At 40.9% G+C, this 22,358-nt stretch overlaps 1 protein-coding gene and 1 pseudogene across 4 annotated transcripts in view; both read left to right on the forward strand.

Moving 5' to 3' along the window:
- DEPTOR (DEP domain containing MTOR interacting protein) overlaps nucleotides 1–22,358 on the forward strand; it is a 141,820-nt gene that overhangs the window by 38,458 nt on the left and 81,004 nt on the right. The window lies entirely within an intron of this gene.
- LOC132413408 (U2 spliceosomal RNA) lies at nucleotides 20,022–20,128 on the forward strand (annotated as a pseudogene).

The following is a 22,358-nucleotide window of genomic DNA, read 5'->3' on the forward strand; positions in this document are numbered from 1 at the left end:
ACTTATCTATATTTTTAATGCATTTTCCTTGTTTCTCTGGCCATTTTTTCCATGAATCTCAGCATGTACTATTATTTCGTAAGTCTTGGATACTTAAAAAAAATAACATTAAGAAATGAATAGCTGATTTTGTTCATAGCTCATCTTTTCAAGGACTTTATTTTAGAACTGACTTTTTCCCCCTCTCTTATTTCAGCTGGAACCCTTGTTTAGGATATCTCTAATATTAGTGAAAGAAGGTCTTACGAAAGATATATTATTCCTTTAGTTGTTTTCCTTTTAAGATAATAACAATAGATAATATTTGTTGATTGCTAGCTATATATCAGACATCCTGACTGATCTATTTTATTTAATCATCATAACAACCCCTAGTTAGATGCTTTCATTGTTCCCATTTTATGGATGAGAAAAAAGTTGCAAGGAGAGGTTCAGTGTCTTGCCCAAGGTCACCCCATTCATTTTAAAAAAAAAAACCAAATAAATAAATAAATAAATAAATAAACCAGCTGGGATTTGAACCTAGAGCCCAAACTTATTGTTACTAGGCTATTAATAAATCTCTTCTGTTGCCTTCAATGGAGATTAAATGAATGAAACCAGTGTTTACTTCAAAAATGTAACATGGAGTTTGTGAATATCTGGGTATGAGATTTGCTATAAAAATTTACTGAAAATATTCCAGGATTTTAAAGTAGACTTTGGAAAAGGGGAGTAAAATGATTCTCCTTCATGGTAAATCTATGTGGTGTTCTGTAAATATGATAAAAAAAACAACAGGGACCTTTTATTTGTACATTAAGCTTCTCAAAGCACTGCCATTAGATTATTTTATCTGAACCTCCTGAACAGAGTAATAATAGAGTAGTAAATAATAACGGTAATAATAATAGTGATAAGGTAGTAAATAATTATATAATATAGATGGGGCATTACGTTATTGTCCCAGAAGGAGGGGAATCTGGGATCCAGAGCAGTTAAGTCACTTCTGCGTCCTGGTGCTACAGCTCGAGGGGGACAGGAGATGCCTGAACCCAGGGTGACAGGTGTGCAGGCCGTGCTTTCCCCAGCCTTCCATCCAGCCCTAAGGGCCTGGTTCTATTGTCAGTATTTCCTTTTTGCTCTCCTCTGGCTTGTTTGTTCTGTGTTATTTATAGGCCTTTGTGAAACTTGGTGGTTTCTGGCTGGGGTTTTGCTGAGATGTACTAATTTGGGGGCACCTTGGCTTTCTAACCCCTGGTGGTGTTTCTCAGTCTATTCTGTAGGACAAATCTGCGTCTCAGGACTAAAAGTCAGTGACTGTGTGTGTTGCCTTTTAGTGTCTACGTCACTTCCGTTACCTCAACTCAGAGGTACTCCAGTGAATGCTAGTTAAGGAGCAGAAGCTGACTTTTTCAAGTTGTCCCAATGCGAGGAACATTATAGGGGAGCTGGTGACATGAGGCGTCTCTCTCACAGTAAGTGGCAGAGGGTGTGGGTTTTGGAGTTGCACGGTCCTGGTCTTCAATCCCAGCCTCACAACTTGCTCACTCCGTGACCTTGAGTAGGCTTTGAACCTTTCTGACCTGTAGTCTTAAATGGAGATAAGTGGGGGACCCACTTGGAAAGGCTGTTGGAAGGATTAAATGAAATCCAGTCTGTACAGTACTTGGCATAGAGTTGAGAGCCCACGAAATCTGAGCTGCTGCTATTAGACTAGTAAATCATAATATAAATAAATGACATTTGTTTTTCTTGTTTTATGATAGTATTTTAAGATACAGCCTTTATCAGGAGTTTCTCTCTCCAGCCACCAGCAGTCTGTTTCTTCTGCTTAGGAGTGTATACCTGGTTGAAGAATTAAAGTGCCTGTATTCCATTAGATCTCTTTGAGTTCCCACTGCTTCCTTTATATTCTCTATTTCATAGAACTGAAGAGAAATATTAGGGGAGAACTATATACAAAGGGGAAAAGCCCTTTTGTGTGTTTTATCTTATCAGAGGTTTCTCTACCATATACCCCTGGGATCTTTTTCCTGTTCCCTCCCAGAGGCTGGCACAATAAATATTTGTTGAATAAACAAAGGATTCTACATGCTGTGATTGCTACAAGCTGCTGAGCTGGTACCTTGAAAAAGCTAAAGAGAGCTTGCTTTTCATGGTAAGCGACAGGAGTCAGAGGTGTACCTTGTCTTGCCTTTTTAGAGTTTACAAAGCATCTTGTCCATTAACCTGCTTGATGCTCTGGACAGCTCTGAGTTACACCCAGTAGGCACAATTAATCCCATTGCAGAGATGGGGCACCTGAGCTAGAAAGAGGCTTAATGGCTGGTGTAACCTGAGAACATGGAGCTGGAGTTTAAAAAAAAAAAAAAGGCTTCAAGTTTTTGTCTCTGTCTTATTGCATTTGCAGTATAGAAGTGCTTTCCAAACCGGGATCCTGAGTTCTGCAAATTGATTCAAGTTTTATGTTCAAAGTATATCTTAATTATTTTGCAAACTGTAATAAAAATACTTTCTAATATGTTATATACAGCTTTTCACAGTTTGCTTGTGCTTCCCAGTTAATTAGTGGTTTCACAGGAATCTTGGAGTAAATATTTCCTTCTTGGATGATTTGAAGGGCGTGCTAAAATTGCAGTGTAAGTAGAATAAAAGTTGTTACCTTTTGCAACTATTTAGTCTGGGTGACAAGGCATGAGTTTTGATACTGTGTTAACTCACGTTGAGAACTGTCAAGAGTCTTGAGATTTTATCTTACTCGCAAGCTAACGGGTTTGCCTGCCACCATTTCATGGACGCAGGTAGGAGACCCCTGGGTTGGGAGACAAAGAACAATTTGTTGCTCTTGGCAGTAGCGGTAGGCAGAGCGTCATCATTTTCTTGACAGGTCCTCCAAGGCTTAGCTCCCAAAGAACAGCACAATGAGGTGCAGATGACACCTGCCAGGGTTGGGTTACGGAAGAGGAACCCCAGGCTCGAGGAACCTTTTGAAATGGTCTTCAAGCAAACCTGCTTTCTGACCCAGAAGGAGAAATTATCTTTATCTTCCCGGTCTGTTCATTATGCAGACATTCTTGAACAGATGGTGAGAGGAGTTGAAGGGACAGTGGAGGAGGCCTGAAGATGCTGATGATATTGATGAAAGGAGCAACCACAGGACATTATTGATGCTTATTAGATACCGTGCCCTTTACATGTGTTTTCTTATTCGAGCCTCATTCTACACCAATGAGATAAAAAATGTGATTCTCCCTTTGGCAAATAAATGAACTTGCCTACCTTCACATAGCCAGAAATCAGCGGTGGGGTGTTGGGGGAGCATTTCAAACCGTGGTCTCCAGCTCCAGAGCACGTGAGCCCACGTGTAACTCCTTTTCAGTCTGCAGCTTCTAATTCACAAAGTTTCTACAGCTTCTATCCAAGGAGGCTGTAGCAGGAATGAATGCCACTAAACAATATTAAACAATATGCAGCTTGTAGATTTTTAAATGGGCCTGAAAGGGACTTTGCGCTCCCAGTGCAGGGGGCACGGGTTCGATCCCTGGTCAGGGAACCAAGATCCCGCATGCCGCATGGTGTGGCCAAAAAATAAATAAATGAACAAATAAATAAATGGACCTGAAAAAAGTGTTCATCTCCTGGTTTCTACTAAGTCCTTGAGTCTGGTTTTGGAAATCACATCATTCTTTACTGCTTCTTGGCAATGCCACGCTTTCCCTCCGTATAATAAATATACGGCGATAATATTAGAGCTTTGTTAACATACAGCACAGGCAGCAGGCCAGCTGTGCTTGTCAGAAGTCGTCAGCCCTAGATTGTCATGTACAGATTCTAGCTCTGGTTGATTATTCAGAAATGACTCGATTTAGAGGTAGACACGTGTTGTTGCTTCAACAGTAGACGTGATTCCTCGACAGGGATTGGTTGCCGGTCATTTCTGCCAAGTTCTCCTGATCTTGTGTAATTGCAGGACGACGAACCAAGTCTCTGTAACATCGATTTTGCCGATCAATCTCTGTAGTTACTTTTCAACTTGGTAGCATGGAAAAGCCATTTAAGATTTCTGCGGGTGGAGAAGCGTGTGTCAGAGTTCTTCTCCTGCCACTTATCGAGACATTCAACCTGTCTGAGTCTTGTTTTCATCCATAAAATTGGAAGAACAGACATAGCTCACAAACTTGTCATGAAGACTAAATGAGATAAAGTTCAGCAGAGTCTCACCTCATACAGGACGTGTTGTGTTTCTCAATATGTGAGGAAAAATGCACATCGTCCAAAGTATCCTCGTGTGACCCAGGTTGCATAAAAAACAAACAAACACGTGCCTTTATATGCAAGAATTAGGTTCTGCATGGTCAGATGCCCAGCCTGTACGCAGGACATTTCTGTTTGTCCTCCAGATCATTCTCTACCCTTTTCCCACCTTTCGTGTGCCCCAGGAGGCTGACTTACATGGCCTGAGTCAACAGGCTCCATTGCCTTTGGCTGGGTCAGTGGGAGGCACTAGCAGGAAGTAGGTAGAAGGGAGGAGAGTAAGGTCAGAGTACTTATTTCTCTGCTTGCTCCCTGCTCTTGAAGGCCACAGGTCCCATCAGGCAGCCCTCTTCTTAACATCTATCCCCTTTAGGCTCTGGAAACTGCCCTCTCTCCATAATCCTGAGGCCTGGAGTTGTTAATGATCACAGACCGCTAGTCTGGACCTTTGCCATCTCTTTTAGTTTCCCTTAACCCTGCCCATAGCTTTAGTAGTTCTTTTATGCTAGACTACCTCTTATTAGCCCATTTGTACATTTTTGTAGTTTCCTGCTAGGGGACCCTGATTGACAGAGCCTGTGAGACCCACCTGGGATCTGAAATGAGTTGTCTCCGATCTCCGTGAATGGACAGGCCACACACTGTCCATTGCCCACACTCTATCAATGGAAAAGTCACTTGCTCTTTCTGTTTTTTTCTGAGTGTGTACCATGCGTGATGTGATGGTTGGAATTAGCACAGGGTACTCTCACTGTTTATGAGTGTGGAGTATGGTTGGATTATAATGAATTTCTTTGGCTCCCTTTCTGACCCTCGTCAACCTGAGTTCTAGCCCGGCAACCACATTTCTCCAAGGTGACTGTGCTTGATGTTTCAGTCTCTCTAGCTTGACTAGAAGCTCTTTGAGGTTATGGACCTTGAGGTCGCACACAACTTTAGAGCCTCAATGTCCAGTACATAGCATATACTGAATAAATGTTTGTTGAAGAGATGAATAGATAAATGAACGCATGGTCATCCTTACTTAGGAAAGAAGTCAGTGGACAGCCCCTTTCTTTCCTAACCTTGGCATTTTCAAATTGGACTAAAACCAGGAGTAGATATTTGCTATTCTAAGATCACTCTATTCGTATTTACTCATTGTAGGTTCTGATCACAGACATTCAAAGAGTAAGAATAATAATCATAGCCATCATTTCCTGAGGACTTCTATGCATTAGGCATCATTCTAAATATCTTCCACATATTATTTTATTTAATTCTTCCTGTACTTCTAAGAGGGAGAGATTTTCCCCATCAATTTACAGGGAAGGAAAGCAAATTTGAGGTGGGCTAAGTAACATGCTTTAAGCCTCCAGTTGAGTGAACCTGTAGAAATGGCATAATGTCTCTCTCCAGTATGCTTTGAATCCAACAACTCTGGTTCACATCAAGTGTCAGTTTATTCCATCTGGAAGAGATGAAGAACTCGGAGTCTTTTCTAGAGGAAATGGCTCTTGTGTGTTTTTAAGTGTTGAGATTCTAGAGTGAATGGATCTAAGGTGGGTGGGGCAGGGTGAGGTGATGCCAAACATTCTGCAACAAAGGGGAAGAAGAACACACAGGGAGTAGGAGAGAAGGAAGGACCTCCTGGGAGGAGAGACACTTATTGGAGCAAAATAAAAGTAGACCTTCTAGGAGCGATACCAGGGGAAGGCTTGACTCGTTAGGGTTTTTAAAGTCGGAGGTTATTCCTCCATTGTTAGAAGCTTTGTGTGGAGACTCCTTGGGTAGGCGGCTTTGTCTTTTAATGCAGAGATGATTCCAAGAGGTATACAATTAGTCCCCCACATATACAAACGAGTTCTGTTCCGAGAGCACGTTCGTAAGTCCAACAAAGTTAGCCTAGGTACCCAACTAACACAATTGGCTATATAGTACTGTACTGTAATAGGTTTATAATACTTTTCACACTAGTAATACTTAAAAAACAAACACACACACAAAATAAAGAAAACATTTTTAATCTTACAGTACAGTACCTTGAAAAGTACTGTAGTACGGTACAACAGCTGGCATACAGGGGCTGGCATCGAGTGAACAGGCAAGAAGAGTTACTGACTGGAGGAGGGAGAGGAGGTGGGAGATGGTAGAGCTGAAGGATTCTCAGCAATAGGAGACGGAGGGCAAGCTGCAACGTCACTCACGCCTGACGTTGATGGAACACACGTTCATGTCTTTGAAAGTTCGCAGCTTGAAGGTTCGTATGCAGGGGACTTGCTGTAGTTGCTGTGTTGTTTTTCTTGCTTTGTTTGCTAAAGGAAAACATCCTTGCTGAATCACAGTCTCTTCACACAGAGCTGGGGAGTGTAAACAATGGCCTTGTTCTACCAAATCTACAGAAAGCATTTATTAATTTTAGAGCCCCTAACAAAAGAGTCTTTCAGACCAGAAGGAAAGAAAATCAGATAACATTTTAAACTTTATTAAAGTTAAATATGTAGTCAAACTTTAACTGTAAAGTTTAATGTACTGAAGTATAGTATATCATTATATACAGCACACATATCATAAGTGTGCAGCTCTCTCAGTGTTCACAAACTGAACACGCTTATGGAACAACCACCCAAATGATATTTTTTATAAAATCGTCCTCTGTATTCTACCATGATTCAACCTCCTAAATAAAATTAACTTTTGCCTCAGTGTTAGCACTCTCTAGAGTATAAAATTTCCTTTCAAGTAAGTAAACTTTGGTTTTTCTATGTTTCACCTGTCACCTCCTCTCCCCAGGTGCTTGGAATTGGTTCTTCTGGCTGGTTGGGACTATTGTCCAACCTGACAAGGATTGATAAGAGTTGATAAGGGTCAACTCTCAGGGGTGTGTGTGTGTGTGTGTGTGTGTGTATCATTTGTTCACTGCTGCTTTGTGCCAGACAATACGCTAGATGCTTTACACAGATTACCTCTAATTTTCACAACCCCACTGAGGTAAGCATTATTACCTTCATTACATAAGAGAAGAAACTCAGAGGATCATAGAGCCCAACCCCAGCTTGGAAATCACAGTTCAGAGATTGAAAGCTAGGACTCCCTCCCCTTGCCACTGTCACCCTGGAACTGTTTGTACTGATGGGAAAGAGCAGAGGAGAAGAAAATCATCCAGATCAGTCCCAGATTGCTTTTGCGTGGCACGGGGATATTGTTTTGTATTCATTATATCAATATTTCCTACCTGCGCTAGGACAGATAGATTCAAAAAGACTGTGAAGTCTCTCCTTGCCATCACATTTCACTCTTCAGACCATGCCCTTCCCTCTAGTGCATGCTAAGAGGTGGCTGAGAGGCTGTTAGCATCTCCACGAGCACCAGTGGCTCCAGCTTGCTGAGTGTTTATCCCATTACTCCTAGGCTGAGGTTAGTGATTGGTCCTTTGCCACCGATGACTCCCTGCCGGTTTCTAGCAGGTGGGTGAAGCCAGAGTGTACGAGAGCAGTTTCAAGCTTTCAAGAAGTTTGGTAACTTTGCTTCCTCCTGGTCTTCCAGAGTAGGAACTCTGACTTATTCTTTGTATTCTAGTGACCAGTGCAGGGTGGGGTATCCAATAAGTGCTGATACATTTGTTGAGCTGAAAACACAATTGTCATAATGGAAAGTGAAAGGTGACCATCACATGAAAGGATCACTGTGCTGTCATCTTTGTTATCTTTATTGACAATTCTGAGCTCAGAATTCATCCACTCTATCACTTATAGGATCAGAACCTTTCTGGCCTAATGGCGTCCCATTGCCCATGCTTATCTCCTTCTGCTTTGCCACCTACTCCCACCACCCCCCCGCATCGTGCTGCTACTTAACATTGAACTGCTTGTCCTGATCTCTCCTCATACTGTGCATCTGTACTTGCTTCTCCTTGATCCTGTATCCTCTCACTGTCTCTCTTTTTTAAATTTTTTAAAAATTTATTTTTATTTATTTGTTTTTGGCTGCGTTGGGTCTTTGTTGCCGCACACAGGCTTTCTCTAGTTGCATCGAGCGGGGGCGTCTCTTTGTTGTGGTGCCCGGGCTTCTCATTGTGGTGGCTCCTTTTGTTGTGGAGCACAGGCTCTAGGCGCACGGGCTTCAGTAGTTGTGGCTTGCAGGCTCAGTAGTTGTGGCATGCACTTATTTGCTCCACGGCATGTGAAATCTTCCCAGACCAGGGCTCAAACCTGTGTCCCCTGCATTGGCAGGCAGATTCTTAACCACTGCGTGACCAGGGAAGTCCCCCCTTACTGTCTCTTAAGGTCAACTCCTGTTTCGTCAAACAGGAGTTGACCTTAAGAGACTCTGGTAGACTTGGGTATTTTCTTCCTTACTTTCCTTTCATTCTATGGTAGACTTGGGTATTTTCTTCCTTACTTTCCTTTCATTCTATATATACTTATAACTCTACCGTAGCATTTATCTACCTTGTCCATAGGTTTTTTTATATATATTTTATTTATTTATTTATTTGGCTGCGCCAGGTCTCGGTTGTGGCATGCGGGATCTTCGTTGCAGCATGTGGGCTCTTAGTTGCAGCATGCATGCGGGCTCTAGTTCCCTGACCAGGGATCTAACCCGGGCCCTCTGCATTGGTAGCACGGATTCTTCACCACTGGACCACCAGGGAAGTCCCATCCATAGGTTTGTTTTTTTTTTGTTTTTTTTTTTTGCGGTACACGGGCCTCTCACTATTGTGGCCTCTCCCGTTGCGGAGCACAGGCTCCGGACGCATAGGCTCAGCGGCCATGGCTCATGGGCCCAGCCACTCCGCGGCATGTGGGATCTTCCCGGACCGGGGCACGAACCCGTTTCCCCTGCATTGGCAGGCGGATTCTCAACCACTGCGCCACCAGGGAAGCCCCACCCATAGGTTTTTAATGTTTACTTCCCACTGGATGGTAAGCAAGTTAAGGACAAAGTCCATGTCTTTTCATTTCTGCATCTCCTAGGATAGAAAAGATGCTCAGTAAATATTTATTGGATTAATGAATGAATAAATGAAATGTCCAAAGTAGTGATTTTTTTTTTAAATAAAAGTTTGGATATCCTTCTTTTTTTTTTTTATAACAAAGTGAATCAGTTATACATATACATATGTTCCCATATCCCCTCCCTCTTGCGTCTCCCTCCCACCTTCCCTATCTCACCCCTCTAGGTGGTCACAAAGCACCGAGCTGATCTCCCTGTGCTATGCGGCTGCTTCCCACTAGCTATCTACCTTACGTTTGGTAGTGTATATATGTCCATGCCTCTCTCTCGCTTTGTCACAGTTTACCCTTCCCCCTCCCCATATCCTCAAGTCCGTTCTCTAGTAGGTCTGTGTCTTTATTCCTGTCTTACCCCTAGGTTCTTCATGACATTTTTTCCCTTAAATTCCATATATATGTGTTAGCATACGGTATTTGTCTTTCTCTTTCTGCCTTACTTCACTCTGTATGACAGACTCTAGGTCTATCCACCTCATTACAAATAGCTCAATTTCGTTTCTTTTTATGGCTGAGTAATATTCCATTGTATATATGGGTCACATCTTCTTTATCCATTCATCCGATGATGGACACTTAGGTTGCTTCCATGTCCTGGCTATTGTAAATAGAGCTGCAATGAACATTTTGGTACATGACTCTTTTTGAATTATGGTTTTCTCAGGGTATATGCCCAGTAGTGGGATTGCTGGGTCATATGGTAGTTCTATTTGTAGTTTTTTAAGGAACCTCCATACTGTTCTCCATAGTGGCTGTACCAATTCACATTCCCACCAGCAGTGCAAGAGTGTCCCCTTTTCTCCACACCCTCTCCAGCATTTATTGTTTCTAGATTTTTTGATGATCGTCATTCTGACTGGTGTGAGATGATATATCATTGTAGTTTTGATTGAGATATAATTGGGTCAATACCATACAATTGACCCATTTAAAGTGTACAATTTAATTCTTTTTAGTATATTCACAGACATTTGCAACCATCACCAGAAATTTAGAAAATTTTTGTCACCTCCAAAAGAAACCCTGTACCTCTTAGCTATCACTCTCTATTTTGCCATTCGTCCTTAAGCAATCACTAATTTACTTTCTGTCTCCATAGATTTCTCTGTTTTGAACATTTCACGTGAATGGAATGATATAATTTATGGTCTTGTGTGATTGGCCTCTTTCGTTTAGTATAATGTTTTCAAGGGTTGTCCAGGTTGTAGTGTGTTTCAGTACTTCATTCCTTTTTATAGCCAAATATTGCTCCATTGTATGGATATATGACATTTTCAATTCCATCAGTTGATAGATATTTGGGTTATTTATACTTTTTGACAATAATGTATAATGCTGCCAGGACATTTGTGTACAAGTTTTTCTGTGGACATAGGTTGTCATTTCTCCTGGCCATATACCTAGGATTAGAATGGCTGGATCACATTGTAAGTTTGTGTTTAATGGTTTGAGGAACCGCGAGAGTATTTTCTGAATTGACTGTACCATGTTACATTCCCACCAACAAGCTTCCAGTTTCTCCACATCCTTACCCACAGTTGCTATTATCTGACTTTTTGATTTTAGCCAACTAGTAGGTGTGAAGTGGTATCTCAGTATGTGTTTTTTTTTTTTTTTTTTTTGTGGTACGTGGGCCTCTCACTGTTGTGGCCTCTCCCGTTGCGGAGCACAGGCTCCGGACGCGCAGGCTCAGCGGCCATGGCTCACGGGCCCAGCCGCTCCACAGCATGTGGGATCCTCCCAGACCGGGGCACGAACCCGCGTCCCCTGCATCGGCAGGCAGACTCTCAACCACTGCGCCACCAGGGAAGCCCCTCAGTGTGGTTTTGATTTGCAGTTCCTTGATGACTGATGATGCTTAGCATCTTTCCATGTGCTTATTGGCCGTTTATATATCTTCTTTGATCTATTGAGATCATTTGTCCACTTCTAAACTGGGTTGTCTTCTTATTTAAGTGTTCTTTATATATTCCAGATGCAAATCCATTATCAGACATATGATTTGCCTTTTCTCCCATTCATTGAGTTGTCTTTTCACTTTCTTGCTGGTGTCTTTGAAGCATAAAAGTTTTACATTTTAATGTAGTTTAATTTATCTATTTTTCCTTTTTTTTCTTGTGCTTTTGGTGTCATATCTAGGAATCCTTTGCCAAATTCAAGGTCACGAAGATTTATGGTTATGTTTTCTTGTCAAAGTTTTATGGCTTTAGCTCTTACATTTAGGTCTTTAATATATTATGAATTATTTTTTTTATAGGGTTTGAGGTAAGGGTCCAACTTCATTCTTTTACATGTGGTTCTCTAATTATCCCAGAACCATTTGTTGAAAAGACTATTATCTCCCCCATTAGATGGCCTTGGCACCCTTGTTAAAATCAGTTGGCCATAGATGTATCAAAGAAGTGGTTTTAAAATCTGTTTTAAGAGAGGGAGTCTTAGGATTGTACAATGTAAGACCTTGGTTGAAAAAAAAGAGGAAAGACTGTTTCGCATTCTTTTTCGTGTAACTTCCACAAATACGCAGGATAAAGTGGTCCTTCTGTCACCTAGCCTGTTAACCTGCAGAAAAGTAGTCCCTACTTGTCACTGTGTTCAGTTTTTTATCATTTTTGCTTACCTCTTTAAAATATGTTCATTTTATTTTCCCTTGTTGGTATTATCTTTAATTTTTCTTAATTACTTCATCTTACCCTTCCTAACCTTCTTTCTTTACCTCCTTTTTTTTTCCTTTGTTTTTGGCAGCAAATCCTTCTATTTTCTAATTAATTATGGAAGCATCCAAAATAAATAATAACCATTCCCTTAAAAGGAGCCTTTATAATATGTTTGAGAACCCAGCTTCCCTTGACAGTTGTTTGAAAGGGTTCACAGAGGTTTGAATTGTTTTGAATTCAGTGCAGAAGTGCTTGGTTTCTCTCCTTCTTGTGTAATTTTATGGTTATGAAACCGTAGCTGAATGTAGCCTTTTAGGACAGCCATGGCCTTGGAATCCACGCTCAGCTTCTGTCTAAAGCTGATTCAAGTTCAGTAACAACAGCTGAAATGTTTAACACGACCACACTAAAAAGCTGAAAATGTTTAGCACAACACTAAAAACTGTGGGCAATGTGAAAATTACAACTTAGGTTCTAGCATATCCGTCTCTTCAGAGCATAAAACCAGCGCTAAAAAAGTTCTTGCTTTTTTTCCAGCAAATCTAAAATAGCAAGCAAAGAGGAAGGGATTTTAACTTCAAAGACAAATAACACTCTCCATTACTGTTGTTTGTGGTGTTCTTAGTTTCCAGTCAGTTGATTAACAAATATTTGTTAAGCACCTAATTTATACTGCCTCCCGGGGCTGGGTTTTCACCAGCATTGAAGGCATGGTGTCTATCCTTCAGAAGCTTCTAGTTTAGCTGAAGGGGTAAAAATAGTGTGTTAAAAATTGAGAGAATATATACAAAACTATGGTACTGGCTCAGAGTTCAAAAAAAAAGGAGAGATCTGTATGAATTGCTTTTTAGTTGGGATATTTTCAAAGAGAGGTTAGTACTTTAGCCCTTCAAAGCAGAACCACACTATCTCACTTAGCACCTTTGTGCGAATGAGAAAGACGCCCTTTTGCCCTTCCCTTCAAGCTCCTACAGTACCTCTCCTCCACAGGGACTGCTCTTGAGGAGTGGGCACTGGATTTTAGACTTCATTTGTCACCGAAGCGAGGTTCCCTTGTGCAGTGAACAACCTGCACCAGTGTACGAGGAGCGCCTTCTTTTTTTTTGAAGAATAGTTTGGATTTCTCCAGGGAAGGGGAGGAGGGAGGATGTGAGGGAAGAACATGAGTAAGGAAAAAAGATGAGAAGGAGTATGTTCTGTTCAGTGTATGATATGAAGACAACTGAAGGAAGATGAAAGGTATTTGTTGGCAAAGAGTGTAAAATGCTGTTTTTCTTCCCTTTCCCTCACTTTTTAAATATATAATAGTTTTACTGACAAATATTAACCAAACAGCTCTCTGTTTACTAGTTCCTAACCAAATTATTATGAAAATTGTATCAATTTATGCCTGTCACATCTATTCTATAGATAATAGCATAGTATTATAATAGCACAGTATTCAAAAATATCAATGCTCATATAAGCATTTCGCCATAATTCATACTTTCTTCCTAATCACACAAGTCAGTGTTACACATTCAAACTGTATTTTGGAAGCATACATCTATATGTATAACTTATACATTGGGAGCAACTTTATTATATTGGGCATTAATATAAGCATTTTGTCAGGGACAAGTCATCTGGTGAAATATAAACTTAACCTTAATATAACTTCTTTATTGATAACGTTTTTCCCAGTTATAAACATAGTATACTCTCTCTGGGGAATAATTTGAGTAATAGAGAATTCTATTAAGGTGAAAAGAAAAATCATTCAGAAACTGCCCCCAGGGGTAAGTAACTCTTTTAATATTTGGATGAATGAATTTTTAATTTTTAATGGTTATCATTATATAATTTTATGTTCTGCTTTTCAAAATAATTTACCATTACACTAACACTTTTTATTTTTTTAAAGCTCTTTAATTTCTAAAGCATCTTTCCGGCCTAATAGCCCATGGGTCATTTTGGCTTCCTCCCTAGCTTGTGCCCTTGTATACCATTCACATATGTTCCCACGTTATATAGGGCCTTCTCAGTTCCTTTGAATGTTTTTTTCAATGCACAAGGAGATTGCTATCAGCTTATTTCTATTCCTGTACTGGCTCCTAAATGTAGCAGTTCCTTCTATTGTGATGCTGCCTTTCCCCTGGGTTAGAGTGAGTCTGGGAAATATGACTCAGATATATATCCAGGAAAGATTGAACTCAGTCACATGCACAATCAAAATCTGGTGAGTACTTCCAGGAGACGAATATTGTTAATGCCTAACACCTTATAAGGTGTGTGGCTTTATATCATGGTTATAGGCCCACACAGGACCATTTTGGCTGAAGATGAATTTGTTCTATAAAAATAAGACTTTCAGAGCATCATCCCCATTTCTCATTACTAATTAAAATGGAATTGTTATCCTTGTCTATAGAAATATGCACAGAATCTTAGTTCATTTTGCCATAAAGAAAGGGGTTTGATCTTATGGCTCCATCTAGAAAATTTTTAGCATCATAATCGTTATCATCATCATTATGGCTAAAATGTATTCAGTGTTTAAGGTGTGTTCAACACCACGATTGAAGCATTTTGTGCATAATCACACTTAAACTGCACAGCAGCTCCCCAAGTAGGCACTGTCATTATCTGCAGTTTACACTTGCGGAAGGAGAGTCACGTAGCTAACAGGTATGCAGAGTTAGGAATTGAAGCTACATTTGTCTTTAATTTCATGCTTTTAAACAAGTATAATTCAGGGCGATTGACATTCTGTGACTTCTGAGCCTAAGCAGTTTAAGAAGGCCTGGCATGGTTGATCGGTTTTGATAAGAGTCAAAAAGATAATTCAATGGAGGATGAATAGTCTTTTCAACAGATGATGCTGGGATAACTGGATAGCTGCATACAAGCAAACAGAGTTTGACCCTTGCCTCATGCCTTCTAGAAAATTTAACTCAAAGTGGATTATAGAGCTAAATGTGAGAACTAAAACTTTGAAACTCTTAGAAGACAACATAAGAGTAAATTTTCATGGGCTTGTGTCAGGCAATGTTTCTGACATGTGACACCGAAACCACAAGCAGCAAAAGAGAAAAATGGATAAATTGAGTTACATAAAAATTAAAAACTTTGGGGCTAGAAACAGTACCGTCAAGAAAGTGAGAAAACAGCCCATAGAATGGGAAAAAATATCTGCAAATCATATGTCTGATTAAGGACTTGCATCAAAGAATATATAAAGAACACTTAAAGTTCAATAGTAAAAAGACAAGTAATCTAGTTTTACAATGCGCAAAAGATCAGAATAGACATTTCTCCAAAGAAGATATATAAATGGACAATAAACACAAAAACATGCTCAGTATCATTAATCATCAGGGAAATGCAAATCAAAAACACACTCACATACCTCTTCACACCCACCAGGAGGATCCTAATAACAAAGAACAGATGACAGATGCTGGCAAGGATGTGGGGAAATTAGAACTCTCATACCGTACTGGTAGGAATGTAAAGTGGCACAGCCACTTTAGAAAACAGTCTGGCATTTTCGCAAAAGGTTAAAAAGAGTTACCGTATGACCCAACAATTCTACTTCTTGGTGTATATCCAAGAGTAAAAAAACATATGTCCACATAAAAAATTTGTATATAAATTTTCAAAGTAACATTATTCATAATAACCTAAAGGAAACAACGCAAATGCCCATCAGCTGATGAATGGATAAACCCAATGTGGAATATTCATACAATATGTGGAATATTATTTGACAATGAAAAGGAATGAAGTACCAATACATGCTGCAACATGATGAATGTTGAAAACATTATACTAAATGAAAGAAACCAGTCACACAGGATCACATATTGTATGACTCTATTTGTATGAACTGTCTATAAGAGGCAGATTCATAGATGTAGAAGGTAGATTAGTGTTTGCCTAGGGCAGGGGGAATGGGGAAGTGGGGGATGATTATTAATGGTACAGCACTTCCTTTGGGGTGATAAAGTATTTTAACATGGATGGTAGTGATGTTTGTACGACTCGCTGTATATACCGAAAACCATTGCATTTTACATGTTAAATGGGTGAGTTGTCTGGTAAGTGGATATATATTAATAATATTGTATTATTATTATTATTAATATCTTAATATATGCTAATAAAAGTGTAAAAAAATTCTGGCAGTATCTGCTTCTTTCCTCTTGAGCTCTGTATCTCAATGTCCAGGCTGTCTCATGGGAAGGAAAGGCTGTACTGACTTAGGAGCACCACAGGGCCAGACATCCAGCCCTGGCCCACTGTCTGCCTGCAACTGCATGAATGATCCCAAGCAAAGGTGGCAGACAAATTGCCCAGTTGAGCCCCAGGCAACCCACAGAATACTAAGATATGATTAAATGGTGGTTGGGCTTTTTTTAAAATTTGTTTTATTAAATTATAGTTGGTTTACAGTGTTGTATTAGTTTCTGATGTAAAGCAAAGTGATTCAGTTATACAAACATATAATAGTTTGCATCTGCTCATCCCAAACTCCCAATCCATCCCTTCCACACAGCCTCCCCTACCCTTGGCCACCACAAGTCTGTTCTCTATGTGTGTGAAGTCTGTTTCTGTTTTGTAAATAAGTTCATTTGTGTCATATTTTAGATTCCACATATAAGTGATATCATAAGGTATTTGTCTTTCTCTTTCTGACTTACTTCACTTAGTATCTTCACTTAGTATAATGATCTCTAGGTCCATCCATGTTGCTGCAAATGTTATTTCATTCTTTTTTTTTTTTTTTTTTTTTTTTGTGGTACGCGGGGCTCTCACTGCTGTGGCTTCTCCCGTTGCGGAGCACAGCCTCCGGACGCGCAGGCTCAGCGGCCATGGCTCACGGGACCAGCCGCTCTGCGGCATGTGGGATCTTCCCGGACCGGGGCACGAACCCACGTCCCCTGCGTCGGCAGGCGGACTCTCAACCACTGCGCCACCAGGGAAGCCCCTATTTCATTCTTTTTCATGGCTGAGTTGTATTCCATTGCATATATATGTACCACATCTTCTTTATCCATTCATCTGTCACTGGACATTTAGATTGTTTCCTTGTCTTGGCTATTGTAAACAGTGCTGCTAAGAACACAGGGGTGGGACTTCCCTGGTGGTTTAGTGGTTAGGACTCTGTGCTTCCACTGCAGGGCGCCAGGTTCGATCCGTGGTTGGGGAACTAGGATCCCACATGCTGCGCAGTGTGGCCAAAAAAAAAAAAAAAAAATTAAAGAACATAAGGGTGCATGTATCTTTTTCAATTATACTTTTGTCTGAATATATGCCCAGGAGTGGGATTGCTGGATCTTATGGCAACTCTCTTTTTAGTCTTTTGAGTGACCTCTGTACTGTTTTCCACACTGGCTGCACCAATTTAAATACATTCCCATAAATGGTGGTTGTTTTAAGCCACCAAGTTTTGGGGCAACTCGTTACATAGCAAGAGATCATTGGACCGAGTAGTGAGTCAAATTATTGTTTTAACACTGTGACTACATATTGATACTAAAATCAGTCCCAGGCAAGCCTTTGTCCTAAGGAGAGGAATCTGGATAGGAATAGTATTATGCTTGATTTTAAGGGAAAATGAAATAAGGAAGAGCTAAGGGTTGTGGAGCATGTTTTAAATAACTAGCTGAGCCGATCCAGGCAGGCCTGCCAACTGGTCTCTTGTCTAAAGCTCACATTGGCAGCAGCAGCTAACCAGCCGTTTGTCCAGAGGCCAGGAGTTACTTAGCAGGAGCTCTAGAGGGCTGGCAGGTCATTTTTCTGGTTTCAAGAAGTGACACAAATAAACCGCTATCCACTTGTCCTCCCCACACCCTGAAAGGAAAATTGCTAAGCTGGAAGGGACAGAGTGGATTGACAACAGAAGTGAAGGCCAGGCATTTGTGTCTGTATCTTAAATGGAGTATCAGTAGGGCAGAAACTCTTTTTTTTTTTTTTTTTTTGCGGTTCGCGGACCTCTCACTGTTGTGGCCTCTCCCGTTGCTGAGCACAGGCTCCGGACGCACAGGCTCAGCGGCCATGGCTCACGGGCCCAGCCGCTCTGCGGCATGTGATCCTCCCGGACTGGGACACGAACCCGCGTCCCCTGCATTGGTAGGCGGACTCTCAACCACTGTGCCACCAGGGAAGCCCCAGGGCAGAAACTCTTGATTCATCTCGTCTCCACACAGGGTCATTCTAAGGGAGCCTTTTTTTTTTTTTGGCCACTCTGCAGCATGTAGGATCTTAGTTCCCTGACCAGGGATCGAACTCATGCCTCCTGCAGTGGAAACATGGAGTCCTAATCACTGGACCACCAGGGAATTCTAAGGGGGTCATTTTTTATATACTCTTGGATAATGATGTGTAGCAGGGGAATGCAGAGAAATGAGCTTCATTTATCATTCAGAAAATACTTTTCTCGGACCTACTGTACTAGGAAGCAGCTGTCAACTACATAGACAGGGATCCTGGTCTCAAAAAGCTTATAGTTAAGTGAGCAGACCATTTCCCCAGGGCTCTGAGAAGGCCTTTCAGGGACTCTGGGAGCTCTTAGAAGTGGCACGTGGTCTAGATTTGTGGGATGGGAGATTTCTTAGAGAAATAACAACTAAAACTGGAAAACTGAGGAAGCTCATCTTCACTCTAAAATACCTTATTTGGGGGCTTCCCTGGCGGTCCAGTGGTTAAGACTCTGCACTTCCAGTACAGGGGGCATGGGTTCCATCCTTGGTCGGGGAACTAAGATCTCACATGCTGCTCGGAGCGACCAAAAATAATAATAATAAATAAATAAAATAAGATAAAATACCTTATTTGAGGGTGAAAAGAAATGAGGAAATGGTAGTATTCCTTATTTAGGCACTTTGTTTTCTAGATTCCTATCACTGATGCAGGCTCCCAGGTCTAACTCCATGTGGCTTTATTTTATACAGTTTATTTCCAGGACCTTCCAGTATTTATTAACTGTTCTTTCAGTACTTTCCAACTGATGTGACATGTTCCTCTTTGTGGGTTTCACATCTTTTTTGCCATTTCTCATTGATATGAATATATTCTAGTTATCTATTCCTACAAGACAAATCGCCTTAAAACTGACTAGTTTAAAACAACAGTGATATATTATTTCTCCTGATTCTGTGGCTTGCAAGGCGATTCCTGTACTGGTTTCACCTGGGCTCATTCATGCGGTTGCCGGAGGGTCAGCTGAGCTGGAACGTCCAAGATGGCCTCATTCTCATGTCTGAGAGTCGGTGCTGGCTGTCGCCTGGGCCTGTGGCCTCTTCACCTCCAACAGGCTGCACTTGCTTCCTTACACTGCGGTCTCAGTATGGCATTCCAAGGGGACAACGGTGGAAGCTGCAAGGCCTCCTAAAGCCTTGCTTTGGGAGTCAAATAATGTTGCTTCTGTTGCATTTGCTTGGGTAGTGGAATTCACAAAGGCAGCCCAGGTTCAAGGGAAGGGGAAATAGACTCAACCTCTTGATGGGAGAAGCAGTGAAGTCAGTTGGAAAGAAGCCTCGGGAGCTGTTGCGGCCATCATGGCGCATAGTCTCCTATGGGACGTCAGGGTTCTGCCCCTTGTGTTGAGGTGTATATGTGGCAGTTGTCCCTTCCATCTTCTAAGAAGGGCCTGGTCATTATTATATTAAGTCTAATTCTTATGGCTCATACCAACTCAGCTGCTACTAAGCCTCTGAAAGCAGCCTAGTAGCTATTTCTAAGGATGGATTAAAGTACAGAAGAGGGTTTACTTAGGAAGAGGTCTAAATAATATTTTTTTTGCAGATTTAATTTGTTTAATTGAAGTATAGTTAATTTACAGTGCTATGTTCGTTTCAAGTGTACAGCAAAGTGATTCAGTCATACATGTATATATATGTATGTGTGTATATACATATATTCTTTTTCAGATTCTTTTCCATTATAGGTTGTTACAAGATATTGAGTAGAGTTCCCTGTGCTGTACAATAGGTCCTTGTTGTTCACCTATTTTATATATAGTAGAGTGTATATGTTAATCCCAAGTTCTAATTTATCACTCCCCTGCCAACAAGATTTTAAAGTGAGTTCTGTTACAAGCTGAATAAGGTTTTTAATAAGTTCAGTTATATGCTAAAAGCTTTTATAAATACTCTTAATTACTTCTTGGACTTTTGGCTAAGATCAAGTATGGTATCTGTTCTTATCAGTTTAGTGTAAATACTCTTAAATATAAAAGCATACACTTACATGCTTAGAACTTTCTAATAAAAGTTTTTAATGATAGCAATCCAACGAAGGCAGTAGAACATGTATTATCTTCCTCATTTAATATGAGTTTGGGGACACTTGAAGTAGTGAAAAATCATGTCATTAGTTTGTGGCAGAGTTGTATTTGAGTCCCAGGTGTCCTACTTCCCAAGGCTGTGCTCCTTCCATGGCTTCCAACTAGTAGAACTCTGAAGATTCTGGGAAGAGTGGAGGTGTCCCACTCCAGAGGAGTCCCTGTGTAGCTACGGGCACAAATTCATCACACCCTGAGGAACCACCATGATTAGTTAAGTTTAACGCTTTGTATATACATCGTCTTTTGTATTGTTAAGTTGTTTCATTCATACTCACTCTATCATTCACAACAGATGGGTGAAGCTATCATTATACTCTTGAGAAAAAGGAAGGTTATAAAAAGAAAAGTGGCTTGCTTTTCATCTCACAGCTACCAAGTGACCCATTCTGAATAAAACTTAAATCTTCAAATTCCTAGTTGAATATTCTTTCCACAGCAGGATTGGGCTTCTAAGTCTGAAAGCACTGAAAATGAACATCATATGAGTGGACACTGAGGTACACAGGTTCAGTTACCCACAAATGATATGATTTATAAACGTGTAAAGTGCTCTCATTTGTATGACCCTGAGCAGGTTTCCTCCCCGCAACACTGAATGCTGTCATTCACTTTTTCTCCTTTGGATGAGAATTACATTTTTCTCATATGGATGAAGAGGGGGTTGTATCGTAATAATCTCTAAGGTTTCTTCCTGCTCTAGAATGAAATGGTACAATTTGTGTTGCATACTGTTGTTAGTTTGAGAAGACCTGAAGGTTTTTAAAAGAGAGAAATGAACTTTCATATAGAAGACAAGAACTCATCAGGAACAGTTCTAAAGGAAGATGATACAATGATTGTGACATTTTATGAGGTTCTGTTTTCATTGTACAAGGTTTTGTGGACAAACATGAACTCTATCTATCCTGTTGGAGCTTATAGTTGAGTAGGGAAGGTAGTCTTTAATCTGATAATTACGTAGACTGTATAGGGAGCAATGGAGATCTGATAATGATTGAAATGCAAAGGATAAGAAGTTAAGTAGGCTTGAGGAGTAGAGGAATAGTCCAGAGAAGTGAGGAGGAATGTTCCAGGTTTGGGAATGACATATTCAAAGGCCCTGTGGTAGATGGGCATGATATGTTTGAACTGAAAGAAGCCCAGCCTCTCTGGAGCACACAGGGGCCAGAGGTGAGAATGTTCCAAAGGGGACGGGGTCAGGGCCATGCATGCATTATAGGCCATATAAAGGGTTTTGGTCTTTAGCCTAAAAGCAATGAGAAGCCATTAAAGTGTATCTTCAACAGGGGCAGGACATTTTCAGGTTCAAATTTTTAAAAGATCATTTTAATTGCTGTGTCTGGTCTTGGGTGCTTGAGGTTGGGTTGAGAACAAGAGTGGGTGCATAGTATAGTCCAATTAAGAAACCAATGTAATTGTCTAGGTTAAAGGTGTTGGTATTTTGGGCCAAGGCAGTGGCAGTGCCAAAGATGGGAAGACTTAGACATATATGAGAGCTATCTGGGAGGTAAAAACCACAGTTCAGACTGATAGACTGGGTTGAGGAAGATGAAGGCATCATGGATGAAGCCTTGTTTTCAGGCTGCATGGTGGAAGCTCTCATAGGCACAGGACCTCAGATTTGGGGGGAAGAACCTGAATTCAGTTTTGGGCTTGTTGATTTTGAGGTGTCTTTGGGATGTCCATGTGGATACAAAGGTCTGGGGTTGGGAATATAGCCCTGGTCTAAGGATATAAATCTGAGAATCCTTGGGGCATGGATGGTAGTTGAAGCCATGGGGATATAAGAACTTGCCTGAGAGACGAGAGAAGAGAGATATTTGGGGAAATGAATCTCAAGGGATTCCAGCCTTCAAAGTCCATGGAGATGAAGTGACGGTAACCCACAATGGTCACTGAGAAAAGGTAGGGACAGAGGGAAAGCAGTATAGTGTGTGACGTCCTTCTAACTGAGGGGAGTGCTCAATAGCATCTGATGCTATTAATGTCAACCACATGGGGGACCTACAAGATGTCCATCGTATATGGACACAAGGGAGAATGCTTGTGCCCCTAGTAGTAAAGGCAGAAGCTAGAGGAGTGAAGAGTGCATGGGAAGGTAGGTGTGAGACAGGATACGTGGGGCTAGGGGGGTGGTAAAGGAGTGAC

This window comes from Delphinus delphis, chromosome 17 (assembly GCF_949987515.2).
Source record: "Delphinus delphis chromosome 17, mDelDel1.2, whole genome shotgun sequence".
Taxonomy (NCBI): domain Eukaryota; kingdom Metazoa; phylum Chordata; class Mammalia; order Artiodactyla; family Delphinidae; genus Delphinus; species Delphinus delphis.